The sequence below is a fragment of the Lutra lutra genome, chromosome X, assembly GCF_902655055.1.
Source record: "Lutra lutra chromosome X, mLutLut1.2, whole genome shotgun sequence".
Taxonomy (NCBI): Eukaryota; Metazoa; Chordata; class Mammalia; order Carnivora; family Mustelidae; genus Lutra; species Lutra lutra.
In genome coordinates, this window is record NC_062296.1 from 74,711,772 (window position 1) to 74,732,482 (window position 20,711).

The 20,711-nt window shown below is 35.3% G+C and overlaps 1 protein-coding gene and 1 long non-coding RNA gene across 2 annotated transcripts in view; one reads left to right on the plus strand and one right to left on the minus strand.

Annotated features, from left to right (window-relative positions):
* The window catches only part of IL1RAPL1 (interleukin 1 receptor accessory protein like 1), a 1,432,909-nt gene that overhangs the window by 460,620 nt on the left and 951,578 nt on the right, over positions 1 to 20,711 (minus strand). The window lies entirely within an intron of this gene.
* Positions 1,042 to 16,825, plus strand: LOC125092024 (uncharacterized). The gene is made up of 3 exons (XR_007124811.1): positions 1,042 to 1,316; positions 10,542 to 10,548; positions 16,815 to 16,825. It is a non-coding gene; the product is annotated as an uncharacterized LOC125092024 (long non-coding RNA).

The following is a 20,711-nucleotide window of genomic DNA, read 5'->3' on the forward strand; positions in this document are numbered from 1 at the left end:
CAAGTATCTAGGGCTGGAGTTTTACTTTTCAATACTTGAAAAAAAAAAAAAAAACAGACCCGGTTTTGTGGGACAAGGATAGATTCATGAATTTATTGTGGGTGCTGTCAACCTTGGAGAAGGATGCTGGGTCCATTTCAAGAGAGGTTCTACCCAAGATGCCTGCCTGGAAGGTACAGAGATCCCAGCTGAGGAGTGGAGTGAGGTACCAAGGGTCTGAGGATTTGGTTGTTAGTGATGGAGGCATTGTCTACATAAATTTAACTCTAAGTGAGAGATACCTAGAATTGAGGACTGAATTTCTCAAAAATCAAGAAAAATAACCCAGTAAGAATCAGAATTTGGTATCTGCTGCCTCAGAGGACACCAAAGTCAAAATAATTCTACCAGTCAAAAGAACTTTCTTTGTCCTTTCCTCTCTTCTCTTCTCCAAATATCAGCACCTTCATCCTCTCCACCTTTCCCAGTCTTGGAAGAGACAGCAATACCATTGACAGTTGGGAGAGGAGGAGGAAGAGAGCAAGATGGAGAGCTAAGGAAGACAGCATCAGGGTCATTTTCATTCCAGTGTAAGCTTTCAAGCATAAAGCAGTCCTGGGCTGAGGAGGGAAAGTTGTTCATATTGGAGAATATGCAGGGTTTGATTATTTAGGGGCTTAAATTATAACTATCCATGTATTATGGGTTGAATTATGTTTCCCCTCTCTCCAAATTGAAGTTGAAGTCCTAACCTCCAAAACCTCAGAATGTGGCCTTATCTGGAAAGAGGATGTTGCCATAATTAAGATGAGGACATGAATAGATACTTTTCCAAAGAAGACAGAGATGGTCAACAGACACAGGAAAAGATGCTCTACATCACTCATCATCAGGGAAATGCAAACCAAAACCACAGTGAAGTATCACCTCACATCAGTAGGAATGGCTAAAATCAACAACATGAGAAAAAACAAGTGTTGGTGAGGGAGTGGAAAGAAAGGCACTGTTGGTAGGAATGCAAACTGGTGCAGCCACTCTGTAAAACACTCTGATGGAGTCCTCAAAAAGTTAAAAACTGAACTTCCATATGATCCAGTCATTCCACTACTGGATTATTTGTGCCAAGAAAGTGAAAACAGTAATTTAAACAGATACATGTATCCTTATGTTTACTGCAGCATTATTTATTATAGCCAAGATATGGAAACAACCCAAGTGTCTATTGATAGATGAATGGATAAAGAAGTTATGGCATATATAAACAATGGAATATTAGCCATAAAAATGAATGAGATCTTGCTATATGTAACAACTTGTATGGATCTAGAGGATATAATGTCAAGTGAGATAAGTCCATCAAAGAAAGACAAAAACCATAGGATTTTACTCCTATGTGGGATTTAAGAAACAAAACAAATGAACAAAGAAAAAAGAGAAAAACAAAAACCACAGACTTTTAAATATAAAGACCCAGAGGTTGCCAGAGGGGTGGTTGGTGGGGGCATGGGTGAAATAGGTGAAGGGGATTAAGAGCACACTTGATGAGCAATCAATATATATCATGATGAGCAATCAGTAATGTATAGAATTGAATCATTAAATTATGCACTTGAAAATATATAACACTGTATATTCATTACACTTGAATTAAAACAAAAGACCAAAAATGGGGTCATATTATAGTGGGGTGGGCACTTGATCCAAAATGCCTGGTGTCCTTATAAGATGATCATGTAAAGACACAAAGCCATAAGGAGAATGGAGGCATAACATGCAGTGATGTAGCTACAAGTCGAGGAGTGTCAAGGATTGCTGGCAACCACCAGAACTTAGCAAGAGGCAAGAAAGGATTATTCTCGGGAGCCTTCAAAGGAAACATGGTCTTGCCAATATTTTGATTTTGGACTTCTAGCCTCCAGAATTATGAGAGAATACTTTTTTATTCTTGTAAGCTGCCTAGTTTGTTATGGCAGCTATAGGAAACCAGTATGAGACCGGTAACCTGTGGGGTTGGCCTTAAGTTTCATTCATGGCGGTGAAGGACAGCCTTCACAATAGATTTGAAAGGGTAGTGTAAGAAGAAATAGGTGGTTTTCTGCTTGTACCCAACTAAATCTAGCTCATGAAATTAACCAGTTAAACTGTGATATGCATCATTGTCTGAAGCATGCTGCATATGGCTAATCCAGTCCTCCTAATGTTTATTTTTCCCTTTATTTGCCACTTGCAACTTGTGTTTTTGAAGGTGTTTGAGCTTCATTATTTGATTCCAATCTCTTTGACTTTCCTATGTATTTTTCAATGTCACTTTCCTAAGTAACTGATTGTCATTTTCAAGAACAGATGGAAAATAGGAGTCCCTGTAGTCCTGAGTCTTCAATGACTATAAAAAAAATTCTGGCTTGTTGGAGCCAAGGTACACATTAACCTAAGAGACTGGGGTGCATCTTATAGTTCAAGATAGGAATAATCATCTCTAACAGACTGATTAAAAATGGAAAGAAATGATAACTATAAGGGATGCAAATATAATAAGTAAAACTAACCTTGCTGAGCATTTTCTAGAGCCAAGCTTTCAAATGCATGATATATTTAATTCTAAAGCAATTATAGGAGAACACACTATTATTGTTCCTATTTTACAGATGATAAAACCAAGGTTTTGAAAACATAACTCATCCAAGGTTGTGCAGCTAGTAGATGGAAGAAATAATAATTCATTTCTGTCTGCTTCTACAAAGAAAGTTAAGGTGAAGACCTCCTTATGATTATGGCTGCATGCACTCTGAATGATGGCTGAAATACCAGGGCAACTGATTCAGCCACATTCTACTTCAGCAAGGCAGCAGATGCTATGAGGTGTTCATCAGTAACCCCTTTGCATTCATCATTCCGTACACATGTAGTCCTGTCTCTTAAACATCAGCTCTTGCAAGTGGTTGTTTAAGGAATTTGGTGGGATACTGGGGAAGTCTGGAAGTGTCTAGATTGAATTCATATGCCCCAGAAGCCCTCAATCAATGTCTTTGAGTTAGTGTACCAATACCCCAACACCTTCCCTCCTTGGACACTGTATTACAATGTCTCCCAGAGTTCCCCAATGGGATTAAGGTCCAGTTTCCCTTGGATGACAATGCACCCTGTACTAGATGTCTTCTCTCCCTGTCTAATTTCCCCCACACTTACTATCTCCTGGTATCCCCTTCCAAATAATCTTGCTCTTGAATCCTTATCTCAGAATCTAGAGTTTGATACTGGGGGACCCAAAGCCAAAACTCAATTATAATGCACTGAATTTGTTGGAATTCTGGACACCAGTTAATCTACACATTTTTTATTACAATTAAAATTATTTTAGACTTTTAATGAGAGATGCTAAGTATTCTTAACTAATAGTTTGCCTAGTTTTCTCATGCAGTTGGTATGCTATGGCACACTCTGCCTGAATTCCACAAAACACTTAAGGTAGTGGCAATAAATATGTTCTGTTCACTGGATACAAATTTTAAACAAGAATTAGCTAACAGCAGTGATGGTATTATGAATTGCCATTTATTGGGAACTTAGTATATGCAGCTGGGCCCTGTGCTAAGATTTTTTTTTTAATTTATATCTTTATTTTAGAGAGAGAGAGTGTGTGAAAAGGGAAGGGCCAGAGGGAGAGAGACAGAGAAGCAGACTTCCTTCTGAGCATGGAGCCCAGCATGGGGCTTGATCCCAAACACGGAGATCATGACCTGAGCTGAAATCAAGAGTTGGATGCTTAACTTAATAAGCCACCCAGGCTCCCCAGTGTTAAGATGTTTAAACACAATTCAGTTTTTATTTGTTTTTTGTCATATTAATTTTAAATTTTGAAATACTTTCAAAATTACAGGAAAGGTACAAGAATGGTAATTCAAAGAACAACTTAACCAGGACTCACCAATTTTTAACATTTTGCCACATTTGATTTGCCATTCTTTCTCGCTTTTCTTTCTCCATTCACACATACACACACATATACACACACATGCACGTATGCACACATATTATTTTTTTCTGAACCATTTGAGAGTAGCCTGTATATATTATGTTCTTTTACTCCTTATATTTCAGTGTGTATTACCTGAGAACAGAATATTCTCTTATATATCCACAACACAGTGATCAAAATCAGGAAATCTCATAATGATATAATACTTTAATCTGTAGTTCATATTCTAATTGTGTTAATTGTTCAAATAATGTTCTTTATACTAACATCTTTTTTCCATTACAGGACTCAATCTAGAATTATGCACTGCCTTTTGTTGTCATATCTCTTTAGTCTTTCTTAATCTGGGATAACTTTTTATTGTTCCTTGGTGTCTCATGACCTTTATTTATGTATTTGTTTATTTAGAGAAAGAGCATGAGAGTGGGGAGGAGGGACAAAGGGAGAGGGAGAGAATCTTAAGCAGGCTCCACACTCAGCATGGGGCTCAATGTCACGGCCCTGAGATCATGACCTGAGCTGAAATTAAGAGTCAGATGCTTAATCCAGTGAGCCACCCAGGCACCCCTACCATTAAAAAAAAACAAACTATAGACCAATTACATTATAAAGTGCACCTCAATTTGGGTTTGCGTGATGTTTTCTTATGATGAAATTCAGGTTAAGTAGCTTGGATGGGAATAATATGTAAATGGTGTAATACCATTTTAAGTGGTGTTGTAGCTGTTTCAGGGTATTGTATATGGGGGCAGCAGTTGTATGTATGAACATTTTCAGTGATATTAATTACAGTAGGCCCAATTCTAAGAAGATCCCAAGATTTCCACCCCTAACGTGTATACCCTGTACAATCCCCTCTCTATGAGTGGGGGTGAAACTGTGGATTTCACTCCTGTGATTGGGTTATGTTAAATGACAAAGGTGAAGGGATTCTGCAGACATAAATGAAGTAGGAAACCAGTTGACTTTGAGTTAATCAAAAGAGAGAGTATCGTGAGTGGGACTTGACCTAGGCACATGAACACTTCAAAGGGCCTAGAGTCTTTCTGAGGTCAGAAATTCCAAAGGTGAGAGGGCTTATGGAGGGGGTCCTGTGGTGAGGAACTGAGAGACAATCCACTTGTGCTGTGCCCACATGACCGAGCTATAGAAACTGAGAATCATAAACAGGTATTTTGTAAAGCTATTAATATTTGTGTCAGTTTGTTACACAGTAATAGAAAATTAATGTGTTAATTTAAATACCTGCATTTAGTGACATCCAGTTTCTTATTTCCTTTACTTCTTTTACAAAAAGGTAGATACCAGAGAGTTTGTCTTTCACTTAGAATTGACTTATATAAGTTTACTGATATATTCTCATTATGTTATAGTCACCTATTACTTTACTATGTGTATGCACTATAGTTTATTCAACTAATATTCTAGGTTTGGCAATTTAGGCAGATTCCAGTATTTTCCAGCTACAAATAATGCTGCAATGAAGAACTCTTTGGATATTATATTTTCTTTGCTGAAGGCACATCTTCAGGCTAATTCCTAGAAATGAGATTGCTAGGGCAAAGTGTAATTGTGAATGTGCTTTTATTAGACAATGCCAACTTCCCCTCTGCTTTTGTGGATTATTTCACAATTTCAACAACAATGTATGAGAGTGACTGTTTCCCTACAGCTTCCTTGACAGAGTATATTGTAAGCTTTTGGATTTTTGCCAGTCTGATGGATGAGAACAGTACCTCAGTGTAATTTTATGTTTCTCTTAGTGTTAATGAAAGCAATCACCTTTTCATATAATTAAGGATCAGTTTTATATTTTTGGTAAATTGTTTATATTTTTGCCCACCTTTTTTAAAAGAGTTTTTTAAAAAAAGGTTTTTCTTTATTCACTTGAGAGAGAGAGAGAGATCGCACACAAGCAGGGGAGGAGTCAGAGGGACAAGCAGACTTCCTGCTGAGCTGGGAGCCCAACTTGGGTCTCCATCCCAGGACCCTGAGATCATGACCTGAGCTGACAGCAGATGCTTAACTAACTGAGCCACCCAGGTGTCCCATGTTTTTGCCCACTTTTAAATAGGACTTATCTTTCCCATTCAATACTTAAAAGTTTTTTTATATTAGGAATATTGAACCCCTACCTATGATATGTGTCACTATTTTTGCCCCAGTTTTCATTTCTTTTATTTTTCCTTGTCAAAGTTTTTCTGTGTATATGTGTAGTCAAATTTATTACTTTTTCATTTGTCGTATCTGAATTTTGAGTTATAGTTAGAAAGTCTTTCCCTATGCCCACATTACAAAGGAATTCACCAGTATTTTCTTCCATTACTTGTATAGTTCTATTTTGCACACATAGTTTTCTGATTCATTTCGGGTTTATTCTTATGTATGGACTGAGGAAGAGATCTGATTTCCTCTTTTTACCAACACTATTTACTATAAAAATCATCTCTGCCTCAGTGATTTGAGATGGTACTTTTATTAATGTTACAATTTTATCTGCACCTGTGTCTATTTCTGAACTTTTGATTTTATTTCATTGGTCTATCTACTCAATGCCATTGACACTCTGTTAATTATTGAGGCATTTTCGTGTGTTTTAATATCTTGTAGGCTAGTCACTCTCATATCTTTTTTTCTGTGTTTTCCCAGATATTTTGTACTTCTACTCCTCTACATAATCCTTTTAATTCGTTTAGCTTCATATAAAAAAGTGTGTTGATATTTTTAGTGTGACCACATTAAATTTATAAATTAATTTAGGAAGAATTGACATGTTAATGATGTTAAGATGCCTTATCAAAGAACAAGGTTTATCTTTTTGTTCAAGTGTACTTATTAGTGTCTTTCAGAAAGATTTTATAGCTTTTTCTTACAGGTTTTACACATTTCTGTTAACATTTATTCCTACTTTATCTTTTATGATGCTTTTGTCATAAGATTTTCAAACTCATTCCAACACATTCCCAACTCTTCTTATTGGTTACTATTCTTTGCATATGATAGCTATCAATGTTTGCTTGTCAGTTTTATATATTGCCAACTTGAATTTTTTTACTGAATGAGTTAGGAATGCCAGTTATTCTCAAGGGTTTTTCAGGTATACTATCATATCATCTGCAAAGAGAGGGGATTTTACTTTATCTTTTCTAAATCTGATGCATCTAATTGGTTTATCTTATCTAATTTCATTCCTATCTTGTTCCCAACTTTGGCATATATGAAGTAAGTGTAAATTTTTTTCTTAGATGTATTACTGTGGTGAATTATATCAATAGGTTTTCTAATGTTAACCCTCTCCTTGCAAACCCACTGGTCACAGTGAATTAGTTTCATTACGTGATATTGGATTCTATTCAATTCTATTTTATTTTGGATGATTTCTAGATGCAATATATTTTAAACCCTCAATGATACGATGAAAACATGTCAAAGTATACAGAATAACTAACTCAATTTTACTAATTCCTTGTCAGTGGTCCCACTTCTATCATTTTTTTTTTCTTTCACCTTGTTCTGGGAAAAGTCATTCAGTATTTCTCTCATTCATCTGATTGCTTTACACCCAGCACTTCTTTTATATCCATGTATTATATACTGACACCCTCAACTCCCTTCCCTGCCCAGATTGCAGACTTCCACACAACTCTGCTGAAGATGATGTTGAGCTAGACACATGATGGCATGGTTCCTTCATTCCCATTCATCCCTGCCAGTGAAAAAAGGCCAGGATCAGCCAAGGGGTCAAGGCTTTCTGTCTGGGTTAACAGTTAAATAATCTACAAGCCAACTGTCGAAACAGACCCCTATTTCAACTATTCCACACCATCTTCCTTGCCTACATCTTTCTCCAGCTCCAATCCTCTGGATGGAGTCTCCCATTCCACATTAATGCTACAAGTTACTCAAACATATGCAGTAGCAGGTGACTTTGAATGCACCAATATTTAGTTGAGCCGTTTCCTGAGGCTTAGAGCTTGGGAGTGTAGTGATTTCCTGATCCTACAAGGGAAAATCTCATTAGTCTTCTCTAGTGAACTACCATGTCCTTGCAGTGTTTTAAAGGTTGAGTACTTGGCTGACCATGACATGACACTCTGCCTCTGGTTCCTATGGCTCTTTGGACAGAATCTGCCTTCCCCAGAACTTCTGGGGATTTCTGATGAAAGCCCTCTACCCATCAACTTCTTTGGAAATACAAAAAATGATGCCATTTGAAATTTTTGAATTTTCAAATCTTTAGCTCAGCTTTCTTAATAGTCTTAATGGTTGGGCTCCTGGGTGGCTCAGTAGGTTGGGCCTCTGCCTTCGGCTCAGGTCATGATCTTAGGCTCCTGGTATCGAGTCCCGAGTTGGGCTCTCTGGCGGAGAGCCTGCTTCTCCCTCTCTCTCTGCCTGCCTCTCTGCCTACTTGTGATTTCTCTCTCTGTGTGTCAAATAAATAAAATCTTAAAAAAAAATAGTCTCTATAGTTGAATAGTCCTCATTCTTCTAAGAACTGCTTTGAACTTTAGAAAAAAATTCATTGAGAATCAGATTCAGTAAGAGAGTAAGGGGAGATGGAGAGGAGAAGGGAGTTGAGGGAAATTGGAAGGGGAGGTGAACCATGAGAGACTATGGACTCTGAAAAACAATCTGAGGGTTTTGAAGGGGCCGGGGGTGGGAGGTTGGGGGAACCAGGTGGTGGGTATTAGAGAGGGCACGGATTGCACGGAGCACTGGGTGTGGTGCAAAAACAATGAATACTGTTACACTGAAAAGTAATTAAAAAAGAGAGAGAGAGAGTAAGTGGTGTATTGGGTAATACCACTTTTGGCCAAAAATAAGGTTTTAACCATAAAGAAATGAGTCTTCATTTTCTGGTTCATAAGTTGGCTTGTGAAAGCATTTCTAAAAGGAAGACTTGTAGTGTTATTTGGGGTAATGAATTAATGAAATAAAGGAGTGGCTTCTTTGAGAGGACCCTACTGATCTGGATGCATATATTTAGCTTGAACCACTTATTTTATTTTATTTATTTATTTATTTTAAAGATTTTATTTATTTATTTGAGAGAGAGACAGTGAGAGAGAGCATGAGCTAGGAGAAGGTCAGAGGGAGAAGCAGACTCCCCATGGAGCTAGGAGCCTGATGTGGGACTCGATCCCGGGATTCCGGGATCATGACCTGAGCCAAAGGCAGTCGTCCAACCAACTGAGCCACCCAGGCGTCCCTTGAACCACTTATTTTAAAAAAATAAAACAAATAATGTCATTTATCAGTTTACAGTAGTGGCCAAAAGTGAAACACTGCTGATATTACTCCTCTCAGACTTTAATATTTCTGGGCTTATACTGGAAGCTTTGTAAATGCACAGAAAGCTAGCTACAATGTCAATGATACTCATCACAGAAAACACACAAATTGAAAAGCAGAAGTCTGCTTTTAATGGCCACTTTAAGAGATACATTGATATCTTCTCATTCAGTATTAAACTGCTTCTTTACAGAGCTCTGGTGTAATGAATTAGAGATTAAAGTCATGATTATGATGCCTTTGAATAGGATACAAATTTTAATAGATATTTTTAAAGTTTGAAGATACTATAAGCAGTCAACAGTATGTGAGATTCCATTTGCTTATGTATACTTCTTTTCATTTTTCTTTTACACTATGTAGAAAAATGACAGTTAATTAACAACCTAGCCCAAGAGAAGTATTTCTAGTGATAATAAATAAAAGCTATTGTCAAAGAATCTAAAATTTACTAGACCAGAAACAAGAGAATTACGGAGACAAATTACAGGGAAATCTTACAATTAAAATACTTGACATACAGATGTTGACATACAGATGTAAGTGAAATTTATAGTATATATAATTTTTTTTTAAGATTTTATTTATTTATTTGACAGAGAGAAATCACAAGTAGGCAGAGAGGTAGGCAGAGAGAGAGGAGGAAGCAGGCTCCCTGCTGAGCAGAAAGCCTGATGCGGGGCTCGAACCCAGAACCTGGGATCATGACCTGAGCCGAAGGCAGCGGCTAACCCACTGAGCCACCCAGGCGCCCCTAGTATATATAATTTAAATCAAAGATGAAAAATCCATAGTATATATGTCTCTGGAAATTTAATAAACGTGTGTATGCATGTGTGTGTCTCTTATGTAATAAAGAGTTCTTAAAAAATAATGAGTTCCCACCTATTGCATGGCTTGATTAGCTCATGTAAGTGTGACTCAGGAAATGTTTTAAGAAGACCATAAAAGCAGACACTTTAAGTGTGCAAAACTGAAACTTAATTAAATTAGCAAGCATATATTTAAAGCATTTTCTAGCAACATATATCTGGAAACATTCAGAAAACAATACATCTTAATGACAACTTCCTCATCACAGTAAACTACAAGGTATTATTCTATTCAAAAAGAAGGAGATCATTCTTTTGGATTTGTAGACTCATTTTTGTATTCAATGGGATAAACGGCAGAAAGGAAAGCAATGATGTCTTGATGAAATAACATACAAACAAATACTTAAAGAAATGGAGAAGAGTTAGGAAGTATTTTCTTCCCACGGTGGACTTGAAATAACTTTACCAAAGTAACAAAGAATAACTGTTCTTTATAATGTGCACAGTTGAAAGAACCAGAGCAGCTAGTAAATTAAACTGTCATAGGGAATCAACCGGAATGTTAAAAATGCATGTAACTTAACTAATGGCTGAGAAAAAAAAATACATTCTGGGTAACCTAAAGATTAAGTACTGGTCAGATAATTGAAAACTCCCATTCAGACGTGATTTCCTCTGTTGCACTTCAGTCTCCCTCAGGTTTCATTTTCTACCTCATGTGCAGGAGATAGTGTCTCCTTAAAACAAAGATAATGGATGAAATCTATGTTCAATGTATCTTTTTTAACACAACATTTAGGATGGCCCAATTTTTCTCAGTAATCAATGTATTTCATTTTATTTATCCTTTTACTATTTAAAAATTCATTTTATTCTCAAATTCAGCCTGAAATGACTTGTCCAATTTTGAAAATAATCTAAATTTAAATGCTTTGGCTCAAGGTTTACATCATCTCAGATATTTTTCAGATAAAATGCATGCTTGAGAAAGTAGATGGTGTTCCTGGAAACTGAAGAAATGTTGGAAGATACTTTCTTCATCTGATTTTACATTGAGAATGCAAAATCAATAACAAAACATATGCTGAATTACTGAAAACCTGTCTCATTTAAAAAAACTAAGTGAACTTGGGTTTTCAGAAGACTATGGCATATTCTTTATTTTTATTCAAAAAGAAGCACATTTTAGGGGATTTAAAGCTTAAATTATGATACCATAACAAAACATGAAGTTCCCTTAACAAAACATAAGTTCCCTTAGAAGTATAATAAGGCTATAGCTTATGAAACAGTAATTAGAATGTGTTTGTAGAATTAGTTTAAAAACCCCAAGGTTATAATTGTATAAACATTAGAAGGGGCTGTTTCTAACAAGTGCAAATTAGGTATTTATAATGAACAGCTAAAGATAACTTCCAAAAGTAAAAAAAGAATATGCTATTTTTTTCTGAACTACGTGATCAGATTCTAAAACTTTCTCAATACAAAGACCTGCAGCAGGCTAATATGTGTTTTTAGGCACTTACATTTTCTGAGAACCTTTTGGTAAGAACAGGAGGACTGAGGCACTAATAAAGAAGTACAGGTGGTGGTGAGACTTCATACAACAAATAATTAGAGAACTAATTTAGGTATACAGAACATATCAGTGTTAAAGAGAGGGAAAAAGTGAGGGTTTGTCTTAGTGCTTAAGAATGACTCTAAGAGTAAGAAGGGAGCTCTGTGGTCTACAAACATGGAAAATTTTAGTCACAATGCCTAGTCACTGAGGCTAAGCACATGCAGAAATTCTGTTTAAAATTTAAATGAAAACTATTTCATTGCATTTGTTTACACTGGCATTGGATGAGGCACTCAAGAAATATGGGAAATGTCTCCAAACAAATCTTTGCGTATTTGAACATATCACAAGTACTGTCTTAGTTGACAATTGATAGCACTTGCTTTCTGGTCACTTTTTAATGTGCAGTTTGTATCCATTCTTATCAGTTTATTTTTAATATACATAGTTTCTAGACCATGGAGTGCATTACCAGCCAGGAGAGCAACACAAAGCAGTTTCCACAGGGTAATGCACATGCAAATAAACCCAGGTATTGCCACCTTGCAGAGATTGTCCTCTCTACCTTTTCATGGCAAAATTCTACTTGTCAAGACCTAGTTTAACTACCACAACCCAGTGACTAAAGCAGACACTTTGCCGGCAAGAAAAATAAGTGCATTTAAAGGAGATATCCCCCTCTCTCTCTGCCTGCCTCTCTGCCTACTTGTGATCTTTCTCTCTCTGTCAAATAAATAAATAAAATCTTAAAAAAATAAAGAAGGAGATAGATTCAAGAAGCAAACAAAAGAAATAAATAAAATTTCATGAACCTAAATAAGCATCAATAAAGATAACAGTGAAAAAAGCCTTCTGTTGTTTGAAAACAGCTTCACACTAAATTCTAGAAAACACTAACACGAAAGTAGACCCGGGGAGCTGGGGAGGGGGTAGTATACTATGGCTTACATTTTGACAGAAGAATAAGAGAGACTCATTAATTTTAACAGAATATTAGCTCATTATTTGTAGTCACTCTTAAAAATAGCAATTTATATGTTTCTTAAAGATTTACAGAAAATCATTAAAAATAGAATTTAATAGTTTCAAATCTTATAGAGAAAAAAAGAATAGGAAAAATTGAATCAAAGAGAAAGCAACAGACAATATGGATACAGCTCAAAATCATAAATTTGAGTGAAAAAGCAAGTTACATGATCAAATGTAGAAAATTATGGAATTTAGTAAATGTCAAATACCATATACACACACACAACACAGACTGAAACCACACACACCAAATTCTTAAGAATTCTTGCTTCCGGAAAGGTAGAAAAAGGAATGTGATTGATAACAGCAGTTGACAAAGAGCAAGTTATCTTTATCCTATCAAAAATGCATTTGCCTAGGGGCGCCTGGGTGGCTCAGTCCTTAAGCATCTGCCTTTGGCTTGGTCATAATCCTGGGGTCCCGGGCATTTGGTCATGATCCTGGGGTCCCGGGATCAAGCCCCACATTGGGCTCCCTGCTCAGCGGGGAGCCTACTTCTCCCACTCACTCTCCCACTGCTTGAGTTCTCTCTCTCGCTGTGTCTCTCTCTGTCAAATAAATAAAATCTTTAAAAAAATGCATTTGCCTAAAATAAACAACAACTACTATTATTAGTTAGTGATCATTAAAGAAAGTTGCAATCATTCATTGTTCTGGCAAATATTTATTCACTATTTGCCAGGCGCTACCGTACAAATTAGAGCTATTCTGGATAGACCAATTAAGCACGTTTTACGTTGTCACTTCTCTCAGGCTAGCCAGAGATATGCACTTAGGTGAAGATAGTCTCTTTGGAAGGTAATCCCAAGAAGCAAAGAATGTAAAAGGTAAAGCAGGGATGCAAGGAAAGCCAATAAATGATATTAATGAGTGGGTTATTGCTGTGAGCAACTAGAGCTCAGTCCTGCTGGGGACCTCTGAGAAACCATATAGAACATTCTTCATAATTGTCCCACTGGGGGATAAGAAATAATATTCATCTTCCCACTTTCCTTCCCTTCTAATACTGAAAAACACAGATTTCTTCACTGTGGATACCGGATCACTTACTACATGGTTTTCTTTCCTCTAATAAGCCATAACACAAGTGATTCAGGAAGCATTGGGCCACATCCAGATGAGCATGGTACTCTGGAGCATATGGAAACCTGCCAAGTACTGACATAAAGGCATCTGCCTACAGTTGGCCAACAAAACAATGAAAAAGATGAACAGTCAATTCCATTTTCCTGCCTAAAAATATTTCTGACTTGCTCTGATTAAGTGCATAAGCGGTTTGTGACTGGTGTGGATTGTCTTACTCCTGAAGCAGGAGAACAGTGTAGCCTCTGGAGCCAGACAGATAATATCTTGAGTTTCTGCTCCACCATTTGGCAGATGAGTCAATTAGTTATATTCTCTGACCATGGATCTCCAATTATAAAATGAGAATAACAGACGAATGGCAGAGGATTATTATGGGAATTCTATAAGAGAAGAAATTTTTATCTCCAGTGCTGTCTTGTCCCCTCAACTTCAGGTTCTCAAATGTAGTTGTTTACTCCACATCTCCACTGGGAAGTCAGCTTGGCACCCCTGAGACTCATCACAACACGTACACAGACTGAACTTCCGATGCGCTCCTGAAAACCCAGCCCTGTCCCATATCCCTTGAAGGCACCTCCATCCTTCAAGAAACTCTGGCGCAAAACCATGCAGTCATCCTTGCCTCCATTCTTTCTCTCACATCCCACATCTAAGATGTCAAAGAGTTTTCTTAGCTCTACTTTCAAAATTTATTTTGAACATGACCATTTCTCCTCATCTCTTTCACTACAACCTTAGCCCAAGATGGAATGTATTTTGTAGACTCCTAACTGGCCTCACTGCTTCCTCCCTGATCCTTCAATAGTCTGTTGCCTACTCAGCAGTAAGAGTGATCTTCTAAAGGTATAAGTAAAAGCATGTCACTCCCTGCTCAGAACTCTGGAATGGGTCCCCTTCTCCATAAAACCCAAAGCATTTATAATGGTCTTAAAGGCCCTACAAGGACTGCTTCCCGCCCAGGGTTTCTCAAGTCTGATTTACTACCACTGTCTTTGCTCATTCTACTCCATTCACACTGGCTGTATTATCAGGCATGTTCCCATATAAGGCCTCTGCACTAGCGGGTTTAATTTCCCTATATAAGTATAAAGCTAAAATCTCTCATCTTCTTCATATCTTTGCCCAATTATCACCTTGTCAATAAGGCTTACCTTAGTCATTATATCTAAAATCATTGCCAGTTTCCCTCATATTCTCTACTCTTTATCCCCCTGCCACCATTTACCGTACAGTCTTTGTTACTCCAACTGTGTTCCCAAACTAGCAGCACTGGCAAAGGAACTTGCTAGACATGCACAATCTCACTCAAGACTTACAGTGACATTCTGCATTGTAACAGAATCCCCAGGTGATTCACATGCACATGAAAATCCAAGATGCAGAGCCATATGCTATTTTCTATAGAGCTTATAAACTTTCATATATCTGTAAGACAGTACTATTATAATCTTTGCTTAAGTTCCACAGGATGAGGATTTTTGTCTCATTGTCTGTTTTGTTCACTGCTTGATCCCAATTTCTAGAACAGAACTTGGCACATAGGAAAATATTTGTTGAATGAATGAATGCATGAATGAGGAATATCTGAGGTAATATGACCAGAACATGGCCTAACCCATGTGGTGTGCTTAACCAATGTGGTTTCTCTTTCTCTTCTCCATGGACAAGTCACAGTTCATAGTCAGGGCTCTGGCATTTTAATGAGTAAAATACTTTGCCAGAAACCAACAAGCAAAAGTTCATAAAAGAATTTCTGTTTCATCACTTTGAAAATATAAATGAACAATCTTCTAATCTATTCTTTCTCACCAACTGCCCACTGATTACTGTATTTATTGAAAAAGAGACAAACACATTAGCACTAATGGAAGGAGCTTTAAAAAAGTAAAATTGGATCTGCACATGATTAGTAAAACAAAATGCACTGAATGTGTTATATTATTTCATGGGACATTTAAGTTAGAATCAATTGTCCAAAGAACAATAAATCATGAGCATGACAATGTCTCAAAAAATTAAAAATCCCATAGATTCTCTCATGCCACTGAATAAAATCAGTGTCTATCAAAGAATAAATTCAAAGACAAATAGATGAAGATTTGCCACTATCACCTCTTCTGCAAAGTAGAAGTGTTTTTAAGAACTGCCTAAAGTAATAAACTAAGGAAAAGGTAGCTTATGCATGACAAGGCAGATAACTCAAGTTTAAAATTAAGTTGAAATCTTAAAATAAGCTTTGGTACGGATACACACACACACACACATACACATACATATATATGCATGCATATGTACATATACATGTATATATATGTATATATATATCTGTGTGCATGTATGTGTATACACAAGCACACATTTTATGCATATGTGTATATCCTAATAATTTTTAGATAATTAAATATTAACACTCAAGATAAACAACATGATTCTGATAAGTATTTTATTGATATGAAACTTAAGGCTAGAAACCCCAGTAAAAACAAAACTCAAAAAGATTTCCAAATTGCAAACCAGAAAGAAAAGGTATAATAAATATTATTAGATTAAAATTTAGAACTGGCTTTGATCATAGGTACTGTAAAAGATAAGCCAAAAACTGAGAGAAGGTATTTTTAGTACATATTACTGGCAAAGTTCTAGTAACCAGAATATGTAAATTCCTCCTTTGAATCAGCATTAAGACAAATAACGTAAAAGTAAAGTGGGCACGCGACAGTCAAGGGCTTGATTACAGTTGTGGTTGAACATACTTATGGGTGTGTAAACTGGTATAACTCATATGAAGAACAATTTCACATTACCTAATATAATTCAAAATATGCACAGAGACCGAGCAGCTGAACTCTTCAGTACAGACATGCCCTGGAGACATTTTTCCATACGTATACCAGGACACAAATACAGGAATAGTCATAGAAGCATTGTTAATAATAGCAAAAAACTGAAAATGGCCCTACGTCCATCAACAGTAAAATGAATAAACTAAATTCTAATATATTCACAAAATTACATATTATGCAACACAAATGAATAAATGCTGATACTGCCACCATTATGATACTATCTAAAGCAGAAGTGAAAAAATAAGTCCCAGAAGAATGAATATGTACAAATGAATACATTCATATAACAAATTTAACAAGACTATATATTTTGAGTTAACATATAATATATGGTAAAACTATAAAGCAAAGGGGGAAATTGTACCATAAAATTTAGGACAGCAGTTACATATGAAGTTAGTTACATCTGAAGGGAGAATGGAGGATGAGATCCAGGAGGCCATGGGTTTTATAAGGTGTGGTATCATACTGCCTTATTTTTAAAACTGGTGGCTGAGGTAAAAGAGTTCATGTTTGTTTTTATTCTTTAAACTGTTTCTATATGATATATTTATTCTTCTGTATCAATAACATACTTAATATTCCTTTAAAAGTATAAATTGGTAAACGAAAGGCATTACAGTAAGTCAACATGAAAAATTTCCATAATTCATTAAATAATATCACTACGTTTTCTAGTAAGCATTATTTTATATACAAAGTAAACAGCTAAAGAAGTATTTTCCTACAGCCCAATTTAGACATAGCCATTTTGGAGATCTGTATTATGCTTTCTGCTATACCTACCATGGAACTAACTGACATAAAAAAACTGGAGTCTGTTCATAAATCACTTGAAATCAGAAGGGCCATGAGGGAATCAGATCACCCCTGAATGTAAAATTAATTGATTTAATTATTCCTAAAACCCATCTTTGAGACAGATATTCAGTAGAGACTACTACTTCTTGAGTTTGTAATTCTATCACTTGCCTTAAATTGAGAGAATTTTCTCAGTTCTTCATACAAAACATCCTTGACACCACTTAAGATATTTCTCTTTCTCTGTAGGCCATCATGGTGTCTGAGAATATGCTTATTTTGCTTTATGCCTTTATAGTGGAGCTTCGTTCCCTCTATTTCTTGAAAACTTCAAATTCTATTCAGTAAACATCTGTACAGTTTGCTGTGGAAGTTCAAGTTCAGTAAAACATGACTAAATAAGATAGACCAAATAGGTTCCTTCAGATTTGCCCTCTTGATTTTTATAAGGCCAGTGAAGGAGATTGTAACTCAGCTAACTTCATTAAATAGCTCATTTCAAATAACCTAAACAGATCCACTTAGTGTACTTCAGGTACACAAGACAGATTAGTACAGGTAGACAGCAAGGCTTTGATGTGTGTGTGTGTGTGTGTGTGTGTGTGGTGCTGTGTGTGTGTGTGTGTGTGTTTTATAGTAACAAATACCAAAACAATGTTTTTCACCAGAACAACTAGAACAACAAAACTCTCCAGATTCCTTGGGAATTCTATAATTCATTAAAGAGATTTACATAAAAATTTAAGTCCCAGAGTTTATACATTTGTTTCATGAATCAAAAAAAAAAAAAACACATGTGCACATTCTTTGCTCAATATATTTCTGCAGAAAGATTTTTAAGAACATTAAAATATAACTGCAACAGTTTTAACCCCCCTTTCCCCTATGTAGCAATCAGTCTGGAAATAAAAAAAACATGCACATATACATTATACTCAGATTGCATAAAATGTCTTAATAAAGATAAATGGGGAATGGGATTTTTAAAATGATTTAATTTAAAAAGAGACACAAACTTCTGGAGTAAAGGGAATTGCATATCTTCTCTTGTCAAAATGAGTATACTAATTCTTTTCATCAAGAACAATAAAAAATGAGTACACTAATTCTTTTCATCAAAAACAATCATCAGGATATCCAAAGTGACTGAATACTCTGCTTTTGTGAGTGGTACAATATAAAACTTCTGTAGGAAAAGCTTTTAGAATAATCAGTCATTCAACCGATAAAATCCACCAAGAGGAGAAAACATTTAGCCCAAAGATGTGCTACTCTAATTACTTAAATTTTATATTAAGCATTCCTTTAGTAAAGTTAACATTATTTTTACAATAGTATCATTAAATTCGCAATGGCAAGATATGACAGTATAAGAAAATATTTGTCAAAGATCATGAATGTTCGGGCAAAATTAATGAGCATATCTGAACAACAATTTTGTTGCTTCTATTTAATTACTTGCACATCTTCACCCAGGAAAAATTGACTGAGAATCACTGTGGATCAGTATGAGTCATTTTAATCATTAGCAAAGTAACTGACACTGCCTATAGCGGCAATGAGGTTACAGTCCCTGCTACAATGGCATAGAGTTTGCACAAAGAAACAAAAAGAAAGTACATACTATGTTTCAAGAGAAATGCTGAACATTAAGGTTATGGCTTTAAAGAAATCTGGTTAAGTTTAACTGTCTTGACTGATTTCATTATAATTCTTTAGAATTAACAAATCAATTTTGATTTTTAAAAAGTCAGTTGCAGTGTGCTGTTACTAAACATGTGCATTAAGATAAATAATGCTGCATTTGACAGTGAACTTGACTGTTTGCATGCTTACTTTTTAAGTAAAAAATGAAAACTCAGCACTTAATCTTATTGTCAGTTAAAATTGTGTTATATGTAGGTGTTTCATTTAAAACAAAGTCGGAAAAATGTGTGAAAATAGTTCGAAGTCATTTATTTTGGGATACATAGTTTATGGTATTCAGAAACATCTGTGACAGATATTGTATATTTAAGTAGATGGTTTCTAACGATCTAATTTTCATAATTTTCTGACATCAAATCAAATCTTTTAAATACTATGCATAGTTCCTGCTATATAATGAAAGCATGGTCATTAACATTTCTTTCTTATAATTGTGTTTTCTTAAAACTGTGCTATTATTATGGACCAGTATAACCTTAAAAATCACCTGCTGTCTACAGAGATATAAAAATAAATACAGATATATTAAGTTTTAGGTCAAACCAGTTAAGATATATAGCATTTTAAAGAAGTTTCCAGAAATTATGGAAGATTATATTCACTCTACAGAAGTTTGGTCAACTTTAGCCATTGTTTTTATAAATCTTGTTGATTTTTTTTAAATAAAACTTAGCTAAAAATATATATTCTTACATTAGCTAAGGATATGAGTAAGTTTTGATCCTTTTGGTAAGGTAGGCTGTGTTTCACAAATGAACCAAGGAACAGACTCAACTATTTTAAAATAGCAACTTGAATAGTAGTTGTATTCAATCATATTGTAGCTGAGGAATAGTAGTTGTATTCAATCCTATTGTTATTTTAAAATCCAAATCAAGATTTTAACATGAGTTTTTAAACTCTTCAAGTTTCCAGCAGAATTCATTAAAAAATTATCCTAGCTAACCATTTCTTTCACTGCAACAATGACCTAATTCTACAATTTTAAGTAGAGAATAGATGACGGGGTGTTTTGAATATATATAAAATAAATATATACTCCTCATACAGAACCAGACTCAGAATTTTATGTTAAAAAATTTTTTTAAGATACCAAGCTTTTTACTTTCATCGATAGATTAAAATCAACTTAAATGCCTATCAGTAGGACATTGATTAAATAAATTCTTTGTGATAAGAAAACACAGATTTTAAAACTGACATTTTCTGCTAAAATGAGATAGTAAGATTGGTAACTGAAACAGAATTAAGACAAGAGGGCAAAATTACTTGTCTAGAAATACAGACCATTAATGCAAATGGACCAACTAGTGATTTAATGCCATTATTTATTTTATTATGTTAATGTTTTCGCTTTTAGGTTACATTTTCTTGAGTCATTAAGTTAGACAAACAATATGGGATTTATAATAGATGTAAATCTTTCAAAGAGAATGGGACTGTTTGTAAAAGATATCATGAATGTTTGGTTTTACTACAGTTTATAAGACGTGCTTATCTATATTTTGACAAAATGTGGTTACTTTCTTGATCAATGAATGTGGCATCATTTATTCTTTCAAATATATAATGCTAAATACCTGAGGGAGAGAATCAGTAACAAATGGCAGTCTCTAAGG